The sequence below is a fragment of the Anopheles merus genome, chromosome 3L, assembly GCF_017562075.2.
Source record: "Anopheles merus strain MAF chromosome 3L, AmerM5.1, whole genome shotgun sequence".
In the NCBI taxonomy this organism is placed as follows: domain Eukaryota; kingdom Metazoa; phylum Arthropoda; class Insecta; order Diptera; family Culicidae; genus Anopheles; species Anopheles merus.
In genome coordinates, this window is record NC_054085.1 from 9,418,247 (window position 1) to 9,428,695 (window position 10,449).

Sequence of the window (10,449 nt, forward strand, 5' to 3'; positions counted from 1 at the left end):
CTGAGTTAAAAGAAGTGAACGCGAAAGAAGTGTTAAGCTAATGCGCAAAATGAAAGTTCCATCTCACGATCCAAGCGCCACAGATTAAGCTTAACGACTAGAAAATTGAATATCCATAGAAAAAAACAAAAGCTCCATAGCTTCATTGGTTTGCTCAATAAATGGCGTATTTCAACCCATCATTATATTACAGGCGGTCCCCGAGATACACGGTACCTCTTATACGCGGATTCGGAGATACGCGGTTTTCCAAATCTGACAGTTCTTTGAGCAAATTGTACTGATTTGACACATCCATTGTGAAATACCAAATAATTTCCGTATTCGATCATGTAAAATACCATTTCAAAAGGTTTAACCCAAGCACCACAGATTAAGCTTAAACGACTGGAAAATTGAATATCCATAGAAAAAAAATGAAAGCTCCACAGCTTCATTGGTTTGATCAATAGATGGCGTATTACAACTCATCATTATATTGCTATCCTTTTCTTGCAATGTGTTTCGACAAGTTGCATTTTATTATGACCTATATAGTCGTTTAGAAGCCGTTTAGTGGTCGTTTAGTGGATTTGTGGCACTTGGGGAGAGCTTTCTCATTTCCTCTGTACTGTTGTATGGTTTCGCATTGAAGTTATGCATCGCTAGAACTAGAACGGCGATACGATTGTTTAAATACTAAACTCCAACGGAAACCACCAGCACTGAAGCAAGTGAGATTTGAGCAATGGTCATTGGTGTTGATACCCACGTATCTAACCACACGACCATTTATATATATTTTTGCTCAGAAAGTTAGAAGGCTATATAGGTCATAATAAAATGCAACTTGTCGAAACACATTGCAAGAAAAGGATAGCAATATAATGATGAGTTGTAATACGCCATCTATTGATCAAACCAATGAAGCTGTGGAGCTTTCATTTTTTTCTATGGATATTCAATTTTCCAGTCGTTTCAGCTTAATCTGTGGCGCTTGGGTCCTCCAAGCGATGAAGCTCAACTGGTTGGGGTATCCCACCAACAGATAGCGCCACCAGCTTTTTTGCTATTTTTAGAATGCATGAGTCGTTTGGCGTCTGCTAAACGAAGTCTTTCTATATTCCGTTTAGGTAGAGAGCTTGAGTCATTTAGAAGCCGTTTAGTGGTCGTTTAGGGGATTTGTGGCACTTGGGAAAACTGTTCAATTCATTAGAAACATATCAAATAATTAATTTGATAGCTAAAACCACCCCCTACTTGCAAACTTGCACGAAAATTAGTGATATTTTGGCTGGAAATCACAAGATTCGACTTACGTGGAAATTCGAGATACGCGGTATTTTGCGGCCGATTTCGGTCCCCATTAACCGTGTATCTCGGGGACCGCCTGTACTGTCCTTTTCTTGCAATGTGTTTTGACAAGTTTCATCTAATCATGACCTATATAGCCTTTTATTTTTCCGCATTCTCTGCGTAATAGCACTCCATCCGCCATTTTTAATTTTCAGCCCAAAACAATGGACTTCGGATCCGGTATTGGGCCAAACCCTCACCGTATGTTTCTACCTACCCTTCGCTTGAAAATTTCATTCTCTTTGTCTGTGTTGTCATTTAAATTTAAATGATTTTCTTTGACGATCAATTCTCGGAATCCACACAACTGACATTTTCCACTTACAGTGGAGCGCCGTTTATTCGGGTACCTTTTATCCGGTTGTCCGTTTATCCATGCTGTTGAACAATGACAGTTCAATACATATATGACATTACGTGCTGAGGAGGATATTTGAAATAACGGTTAACAAAGCATTTTGTCATATCAAAATACACTATAATTCATGGCACATTTCAAACAATCTCATTGGAAGTTTATAAAACTGGCTAGGTTTTACCTAAACATAATATTAATTTCAAAAACAAATGAGGATTTTGTGATAAAATAAATACTTTGACTTATTATCCGTGTTATTCGACTATCCATGCGAGGTAGTGTCCCGAAGAGCCCGGATAATCGGCGCTCCACTGTATTATGAACATTAAATTTTAACGGATAAAATTTTGAATTCAAAACGCATATAGCATCCCAAGTGCCACAAATCCACTAAACGACCACTAAACGGCTTCTAAACGACTCAAGTTCTCTACCTAAACGGAATATAGAAAGACTTCGTTTAGCAGACGGCAAACGACTCATTCATTCTAAAAATAGCAAAAAAGCTGGTGGCGCTCTCTGTTGGTGGGATACCCCAACCAGTTGAGCTTCATCGCTTGGAGGAGAGCTTTCTCATTTCCTCTGTACTGTTGTATGGTTTCGCATTGAAGTTATGCATCGCTAGAACTAGAACGGCGATACAATTGTTTAATTACTAAACTCCAACGGAAACCACCAGTACTGAAGCAAGTGAGATTTGAGCAATGGTCATTGGTGTTGATACCCACGTATCTAACCACACGACCATTTATATAGATTTTTGCTCAGAAAGTTAGAAGGCTATATAGGTCATAATAAAATGCAACTTGTCGAAACACATTGCAAGAAAAGGATAGCAATATAATGATGAGTTGTAATACGCCATCTATAGATCAAACCAATGAAGCTGTGGAGCTTTCATTTTTTTTCTATGGATATTCAATCTTCCAGTCGTTTAAGCTTAATCTGTGGCGCTTGGGATCTTTCCAGTGCCAGGCAAACAAACGTACATCAGCGCGATAAGTAACAAATGAGGATATCGATCCTTGAAACAGCATCCCAAGCGCCACAGATTAAGCTTAAACGACTGAAACATCAAATATCTGTGATTTTCGGTAGGATAAATGGAAAATCGGTAGTTTTAGGGCAGTCATGTGTGAATCGGTAGGCATATAATCGCAGGACTCCACAGAGCATAATACGGAGCGCAACATCCCAAGCGCCACAAATTAAGCTTAAACGACTGGAAAATTGAATATCCATAGAAAAAAAATGAAAGCTCCACAGCTTCATTGGTTTGATCAATAGATGGCGTATTACAACTCATCATTATATTGCTATCCTTTTCTTGCAATGTGTTTCGACAAGTTGCATTTTATTATGACCTATATAGCCTTCTAACTTTCTGAGCAAAAATCTATATAAATGGTCGTGTGGTTAGATACGTGGGTATCAACACCAATGACCATTGCTCAAATCTCACTTGCTTCAGTGCTGGTGGTTTCCGTTGGAGTTTAGTATTTAAACAATTGTTTTGTGGGGTTACAGGGGTTACAAGTACTTTTTATTATCACCACTTAAGATAACAGGATGGGTGTGTGTGTGTGGAACCGATCGCTTCGGCGTCGAGCAAAAGAGAGAGCTTCGTTACCACATTGCCACTACTTATAAAGCCTAACTGAGTGCCTCTCGCGGGCACTCCCTAACTTCGGGTTTGCTATAAACTAAAGCATGCGTTACACTACGCTAACCTTAGCATGCAGATCCCATAACACGCCCAATTTTTTTTTTTTTTTTTTTTTTTTTTTTTTTTTTTTTTTTTTTTTTTTTAGTTATGCCATTTCTTGAGCCTATTCTTGTGTATTACTTCGCTTTTATTATGATCTTCGAGCCTAACGTTTTCTCCTTCATCTTTGATTACGGTGTACGGACCAGTGTATGGAGGTTCTAATTTTTTTGTTTTCTTCCCTGATTAGTACTTGATTGCCTGGTTGGAACATTTTCGTTTTTGTTTTTTCATCGTAGTGGATTTTGCTTTTTTGCTTATTTTTTATCAACCTTTCCGTGACTTCTGCATGGGCTTTTCTCAATTTTATTTGTAATACATTCGCATAGTCGTCTAGATTGTATCGCACTTTCTTTGCGCTCTCATTTATTATGCTGGTTGGTACATTAGCCTGTCTTCCATGCATTAGGTAAAATGGTGTATATCCTGTAGCGGTATGCACGGTATTATTATAAGCAAACTCGTAAAAGTTTACCCATTGGAACCAATCTAGTGCTTTCTCTTCGCTATATATCCGTAAGAAATTTCCTAGCTGTTTATGTGAATTTTCCAGCGCTCCAACTGTTTCGTGATGGTAAGCGGTTGATTGTAATTTCTGAATTTGCAATACCTTACATATTTCGCTAAATAATCCTGATAAAAATTCAGTTCCCCTGTCAGTACAAATGGTTCTTGGCACTCCATACTTTAGGATGACTTTTTCTACGAAAGTTCGTGCTACTGTATCTGTTCGTTTATTTGTGATTGGCGTGGCTGTTATGAATTTAGTTAGATCGCATTGCGTAGTTAAGATATATTCAAATCCGTTAGAATTTACTAGGGGACCAACAAGGTCTATAAAAATCTTCTCCATTGCTTCATTGGCCGTATCTGTTATTTTGAGAGGAATTTTAAATGGTTTATTTGATTTATAAAGCTGACAGTGCTTACATTTTGCTATCATATCTCTAACGTCTTTATCGATTCCGGGCCAAGTGTATTTTTGCTTAATTGTATTAATCGTTCTTTGAATTCCTGCGTGCCCTGCGGTTGGTAGTGTATGATAATCATTCATAACAATCAATCTCTTTGCTTTTTCTCGTTCTCCAAGTACTTTTACGTCTTCGTTTAGTATGATTATTTTTGGCATCCCTTCTCATTGAGGGTTTTTAAGTTTTCCATGAATTTGGTTGTATGTTCATCACGTTTTCTTATTACCAAATATATCTTACTTTTCAACGATTTGATGTAAGATTTTATCCTTACTATCATTCCTCGTAAGCGAACGATAGTGGTGGATTGTGGTAATATTATTTTGTGGTTAGAAACAATAAGATCTTTAGTATTAGGATTTAACTGAAGCTCAACATGGGTTACTTTAGATATTGCTGACTCATTAATGTCTTCGCAAGTATCGTTGCTTTCAGTTTTGGATCTCGTAGATATTAGCACTTCATCTCGCACACTCATGGCTCTCAATTCAGAAATTGGCAATCGGGATAAGGCGTCCGCTATTACATTTTCTGCTCCTTTTTTGTAACAGACGGTGAAGTTGTATTCTTCTAACGCTAAACGAAATTTAGTTAGGCGGCTTGAAGGATCGTTCATGGTAAATAGATACGTTAAAGGTTTATGATCTGTGAAGATGTTAAAATGTCTTCCAAATAAGTAGGGACGGTAATGTTTAATTGACCATACTATTGCTAATAGTTCTTTTTCAATTGTTGCATAATTTAATTCGGCTTTGTTTAATGCTCTACTAGCAAATGATATTGGTTTTCCATTTTGATTACTAAGGACTGCTCCTATGGCACTGTTGGAGGCATCAGTGTGCAAATTGAAAGTATTTGTTGAACTAAAATCTGGAAAATCTAAAATCGGTGGTTTAACAAATGATTCTTTCAATTTTTCAAACGCAAATTGACAATCAGGAGTCCATTCAAAGGGAACACCTTTTCTTGTCAAACGATTTAGTGGCATGCATATTGCAGCAAAGTTTTTAATATGTTTTCTGTAATAGTTTGCAAAAGCTACAAATCTCTTAGTTTCATCAGCAGATGTTGGGGCTTTCCAATTTTGGATGCATTCCAATTTGCTCGGATCTGGTTTTATACCTTCCGCGGAAATATAGTGACCTAGGTAGATTAACTCTACTTTAAGGAAGTGGCATTTTTCCGGATTCAGCTTTAGGTTTACCTTTCTTAATCTTTCAAATATATTCATTAAATGTTTGTTATGTTCCTCTATTGTTTTTCCAAATACTATAATGTCATCTAGATATATCAGACATTGTTCTGTATTTAATCCTGACATAGCTACCGTCATCATCCTTGAAAACGTAGATGGGCTTATTTTTAATCCCATCGGTAGCTTAGTCATTTGGTATTGACCGGTAGGGGTTGTAAAAGCTGTAATAGGCCTGTCTTTTTTTCGTAATGGACATTGATAGTATCCCTGGGATAAGTCTAAATGCGAAAAATATTTGCATCCAGACAACGTATCAATGACTTCATCGATGTTAGGTAGAGGAAATTTGTCGTTTTGCAATACCGTATTTACCTTTCGGTAGTCTATTACGAGTCTCCATTTCTTAGTATCATCAGCACTCTTTTTAGGGACCAATAAGATTGGACTATTCCACTCCGATTGTGTTTCTTCTATAGTTTTATTTTTCAACATTTTGTTAATTTGATTTTCTACTTCTGCCTTTTGGGAGTAGGGTAGTCTATAAGGTTTGGAATATATTGGCATAGTATTGTTGTTAACTTTCAAGGAAGCTTCGTAAATTGAAGTAGTGCTTAATTGATCGTTTTGTAGACAGAATACATCATTATATTTGATGCAAATTTTCCCAATAATAGATCTATCAGGTTCCGATAAATGAGTTAGTTTGAGTTCTTTTAATAGTTGATTTGCGTGATTACTATCGTGACGAGGAGTATTGAGTTCTAATATTTTATAATCTGTAGCAGGTTTTATGATTGGAAGTATCTTTGCTAAAGTTACAGTTTTGTTTTGGAAACTTGCTATCCGAATTGGAAGTTTACCATTTTTAGGATGGGCTATAGAATTTGCTACATACACATTTGGTTGAAGCACTTGATTTAATACAACACAAGTATTGGTTTCTGCTGTTTCAAAAAATGTAACAATCTCTGTTCTAGGCGGAATTATTAGGTTTACTGCATTATTATTGGTAGTACAAATTAAATCCATATTTCCAAAGTTTAAGATAGCCTTATGTTTTTTAAGAAAATCAGCTCCTATTAATCCTACGATATGAGAAGGCAATGTATCCACAACATGAAACACTATATGAAAACTATTTGAATCCGTAGAAATGATGGTGTTAATACATCCTAGGGATTTTGCTGGACCGTTAATTCCATACATTTTTAACACAATTGTTTTATCGATAATTGCATTTTTAGGCAAGTAATTAAGATTTAATACACAACAGGTGGCTCCTGTATCAAGGACAAGATCATGATATTCACCAAATAAATAAAATTTTGCTTTAACACTGCTATTGAAATGTAACTTAGCGAAATAAATTAATTATTTCCTCATGTTCAATATCAGATTCTGGGATGTTACCGTTAACTGATTCTAATGGATTACTAGATGCCAATTGCACTCGAGTTGTTGTATTATTTCGTCTATTGGAATTATTGTTAGATGGTAACTGACTAAAGTGATTGTTGGAGTAAGGTCTACCTCTATACGTTCCTCTGTTGTTATTATTGGTAAATCTTGATTGATTTTCACTTGAGGAATTGTTACCAAAACGTTGTGAATTGGATCCACGGTAAGGTTGATTATAAAATGATCTAGGATAATACGAGTGATGAGGGCGTCTGCTATATCGACGCATGTTCTGCGGATATGAACACCAAAGTGTCATTTCTCTATCCTCTCCAGCTGATTTAACTGGTTCGCACTCCAAAGCATCAGATATGGCTTTATTTAGAGTAGAGGGGTTGCGAGCTTGAAGGAAGAATTTTGTATTGGCTTTGTTTAAACCTTGTATGAATGCACGAATCACTATAGGGTTTACTATATTATGCGCGGCAAATTCAGTTTCAAACGTTCCAGTAGACACGTGAGCAGCAGCAAGTTTAGCAGCCATTTTCTCCAATTCTAGTCCAAATTCAGAAATCGATTTAGCACCTTGTCTTAGAGACAGGATTTCTTTTTCCACGGCTAATGGTGTTAGTTGCACACTAAAACGTGTTCGTAGAAGAACGAAAGCTTGTTTTAGCGTCTCTGCTGTATCGATAACTCCATGGGCAATACCAACTAAAGTAGTTCTCACAAACTTGAGGATTTCCTTTTCATCTACTTCTTGTGCGTAATCTTGCAACAATTCGATACTTTCAATGTATGCATTTAGTAATGTGGGTGTACCATCAAACGATTTAATCAACTTCAGAGCCAATTGAATATCAAGTTTGGGAGCCATTTTGTGCCTTACAATATTACCAACTGCAGTAATGATGCGCCGAGGTGTACGAGTAGCGCGAGTTGTTCTTTTCATGAAGGTTTAGGACGAGATCCTTTTGTTAAATGGTTAAGGTTTATTCAAATTGTTTTAAATTCAGGAATATGCCAATATTGTTAAAAAGGAAAACGATCAAAAGCAAGAAACCGGACTGAAACCAATGACGAACGATCACCCCACAAGCTTGTAGGACTTTCCCAAGTGCCACAAATCCACTAAACGACCACTAAACGGCTTCTAAACGACTCAAGTTCTCTACCTAAACGGAATATAGAAAGACTTCGTTTAGCAGACGGCAAACGACTCATTCATTCTAAAAATAGCAAAAAAGCTGGTGGCGCTCTCTGTTGGTGGGATACCCCAACCAGTTGAGCTTCATCGCTTGGAGGAGAGCTTTCTCATTTCCTCTGTACTGTTGTATGGTTTCGCATTGAAGTTATGCATCGCTAGAACTAGAACGGCGATACAATTGTTTAATTACTAAACTCCAACGGAAACCACCAATACTGAAGCAAGTGAGAATTGATTTATGGTCGTTGGTGTTGATACCCACGTATCGGACCACACGACCATTCATATAGATTTTTGCTCAGAAAGTTAGAAGGCTATATAGGTCATTATAAGATGAAACTTGTCGAAACACATTGCAAGAAAAGGATAGCAATATAATGATGAGTTGTAATACGCCATCTATTGATCAAACCAATGAAGCTGTGAAGCTTTCATTTTTTTATATGGATATTCAATTTTCCAGTCGTTTAAGCTTAACCTGTGGCGCTTGGGTTATAGCATTCGTCGAACTTTCAACACAATCAAACACTTTGATAGCATAATTTACGTAGAATGGATTTAGTAATAAATGCACTTTCAGGTTGAGCTATAGGACGGATTTGAAAGTATTGAATAACTATTTAAAATCAACAACGCGATAACTAATTATGAGAAAATATAGGGATCATAGTTTTAGCTTTTTTTTTCACTTAGCACTGGTTTAACACTTTTTACTCGATTTGTTAGCGGTTTGAGTTTACGCAGTTTAAAATAAATATAATAAATATAAACGCAATTTGACGCAATTGAACAAAAAAAATAATTTAAATTATCTAGCTAGCTCTCTTTAAAAAAAAAAATATGTGGCAATTTTGTGGTTACGTACCTTGCTCTCGAAGGGTTAAGTGTGTGCAGCTTAGTATGATGTCTTCAGACCGCATGGTTTTGAGCAGCGCGATGGCGGGATATAGATGTCTTCAGATCTCGTGGTTTTGCTCGGCGCGATGGCGGGATAGATGTCTTCAGATAGACACTGCGATGGCGGCTTGGATTGTCTTCACGTGACGGCTTACGGTGTCTTTTTGCGGCGTTTTTTTTTTTTTTTTTTTTTTTTTTTTTTTTTTTTTTTTTTGTAACTGCAGCTTTCCTCTCGGTCAGTTTTTTCGGCCTGTCGTCTCACGATGCGTGCGATAGAACGGTCACACGTCGTCTCACGATGCGTGTGGTAGAACGGTGCACGAGTCGGCTCACGATGCGTGCGATGGACGGTACGTTTGTGTAGCGCGTTCTGCAGTTAGGTGGCGTGTGCGCGTGGTTGTATGCGTGCGCATGGACTTCGATCGGGATGAGCGTCGCTCTGAGGGTTATTCGTCTCTCTTCGTCCTCGTTTTTGTTGGCTGTTGCGTCGATCCTCTTTTGTTAACACTGTCCAATACTTTGCGGCACTTACACTTTCACTTCACCACGTTGCACTGATTATTGTGTTATACGTAAACGGCTACCGGCACACGGTACTTTATTAACCATCCAAGCGAACAGCTCCTGGCAGGATCGCCATGTTTTGTGGGGTTACAGGGGTTACAAGTACTTTTTATTATCACCACTTAAGATAACAGGATGGGTGTGTGTGTGTGGAACCGATCGCTTCGGCGTCGAGCAAAAGAGAGAGCTTCGTTACCACATTGCCACTACTTATAAAGCCTAACTGAGTGCCTCTCGCGGGCACTCCCTAACTTCGGGTTTGCTATAAACTAAAGCATGCGTTACACTACGCTAACCTTAGCATGCAGATCCCATAACACAATCGTATCGCCGTTCTAGCTCTAGCGATGCATAACTTCAATGCGAAACCATACAACAGTACAGAGGAAATGAGAAAGCTCTCCTCCAAGCGATGAAGCTCAACTGGTTGGGGTATCCCACCAACAGATAGCGCCACCAGCTTTTTTGCTATTTTTAGAATGCATGAGTCGTTTGGCGTCTGCTAAACGAAGTCTTTCTATATTCCGTTTAGGTAGAGAACTTGAGTCGTTTAGAAGCCGTTTAGTGGTCGTTTAGTGGATTTGTGGCACTTGGGATAACAACTGACAGCTGCCAAACGCGTGAGAAAACGCTTGGGAAAGGAGGTAAAGCGTTTCATTAACTGTTGGTCATCGCAGTAGGTTGGTAGCTTTTCAACGAGAAATGAGCGGCCTTCTAAGGATATTCAAAACATGGTACCGGCAATAAAGCGTTTGCTGA